This window comes from Arachis hypogaea, chromosome 2 (assembly GCF_003086295.3).
Source record: "Arachis hypogaea cultivar Tifrunner chromosome 2, arahy.Tifrunner.gnm2.J5K5, whole genome shotgun sequence".
Taxonomy (NCBI): domain Eukaryota; kingdom Viridiplantae; phylum Streptophyta; class Magnoliopsida; order Fabales; family Fabaceae; genus Arachis; species Arachis hypogaea.
The window spans coordinates 28,723,437-28,725,093 of record NC_092037.1 but is presented as its reverse complement, the minus strand read 5'-3'; the positions used below and the strand labels follow the sequence as shown (position 1 = coordinate 28,725,093).

General features: G+C 35.6%; 1 non-coding gene across 1 annotated transcript; it reads left to right on the top strand.

Moving 5' to 3' along the window:
- Positions 1-349: 349 nt before the first annotated feature.
- LOC112763284 (small nucleolar RNA R71) lies at positions 350-457 on the top strand. The gene has a single exon (XR_003182851.1). It is a non-coding gene; the product is annotated as a small nucleolar RNA R71 (small nucleolar RNA).
- The last annotated feature ends 1,200 nt before the right edge of the window (positions 458-1,657 follow it).

The following is a 1,657-nucleotide window of genomic DNA, read 5'->3' as shown; positions in this document are numbered from 1 at the left end:
CATAAGCTTCTTCCTCAGATGAAGCTTCCTTAGTACTGCTTGGTGCATTTTGCATTCCAGACAGACTTTGAGAAATCATATTGACTTGTTGAGTCAATATTTTGTTCTGAGCCAGTATGGCATTCAGAGTGTCAATCTCAAGAACTCCTTTCTTCTGACTAGTCCCATTGTTCACAGGATTCGTTTCAGAAGTGTACATGAATTGGTTATTTGCAACCATTTCAATCAGTTCTTGAGCCTTTGTAGGCGTCTTCTTCAGATGAAGAGATCCTCCAGCAGAGCTATCCAAAGACATCTTGGACAGTTCAGAGAGTCCATCATAGAAAATACCTATGATGCTCCATTCAGAAAGCATATCAGAGGGACACTTTCTGATTAATTGTTTGTATCTTTCCCAAGCTTCATAGAGGGATTCTCCTTCCTTCTGTCTGAAGGTTTGGACTTCCACTCTAAGCTTACTCAATTTTCGAGGTGGAAAGAACTTTGCCAAGAAGGCATTGACTAGCTTTTCCCAAGAGTTCAGGCTTTCTTTAGGTTGAGAATCCAACCATGTCCTAGCTCTGTCTCTTACAGCAAAAGGGAATAGCATAAGTCTGTAGACCTCAGGGTCAATCCCATTAGTCTTGACAGTGTCACAGATTTGCAAGAACTCAGCTAAAAACTGATGAGGATCTTCCAATGGAAGTCCATGAAACTTGCAATTCTGTTGCATTAGAGAAACTAATTGAGGCTTAAGCTCAAAGTTGTTTGCTCCAATGGAAGGGATAGAGATGCTTCTCCCATAGAAGTCGGGAGTAGGAGCAGTAAAGTCACCCAGCACCTTCCTTGCATTGTTGGCATTGTTGTTGTTTTCGGCTGCCATGTGTTCTTCTTTGAAGATTTCTGTTAGGTCCTCTACAGAGAGTTGTTCCTTGGCTTCTCTTAGCTTTCGCTTCAAGGTCCTTTCAGGTTCAGGGTCAGCCTCAACAAGAATGCTTTTGTCTTTGCTCCTGCTCATAAGAAAGAGAAGAGAACAAGAAAATGTGGAATCCTCTATGTCAAAGTATAGAGATTCCTTGAGGTGTCAGAGGAAAAGAAAATTAGAAGGCAGAAGTAGAAAATTCGAACTTATCAAAGAAGATGGAGTTCGAATTTTGCATTAAGGAATAGTATTAGTCCATAAATAGAAGGATGTGAGAAGAGGGAAAGAAGTTTTCGAAAATTAAGTAAAAGATTTTAAAAACATTTTGAAAAATAGTCTTTAATTTTCGAAAACTAAGTAAAAAAATGATTTTTGAAAAAGATTTTGAAATTAGAAATCAAAAGGATTTGATTGAAAACTATTTTGAAAAAGATGTGGTCAAGAAGATATGATTGATTTTAAGAAAATGTGATTGAGAAGATATGATTTGAAAAACATTTTGAAAAGATTTGATTTTGAAATTAATAACTTGGCTAACAAGAAAAGATATGATTCAAACATTAAACCTTTCTCAACAGAAAAGGCAACATACTTGAAATGTTGAATCAAATCATTAATTGATAGCAAGTATCTTTGAAAATGGAAAGAAATTGATTTTGAAAAAGATTTGATTGAAAGGATATGATTTGAAAAAGATTTGATTTTGAAAAACTTTGAAAACTTGAAAAAAAATTTGATTTGAAAACAAAATCTTCC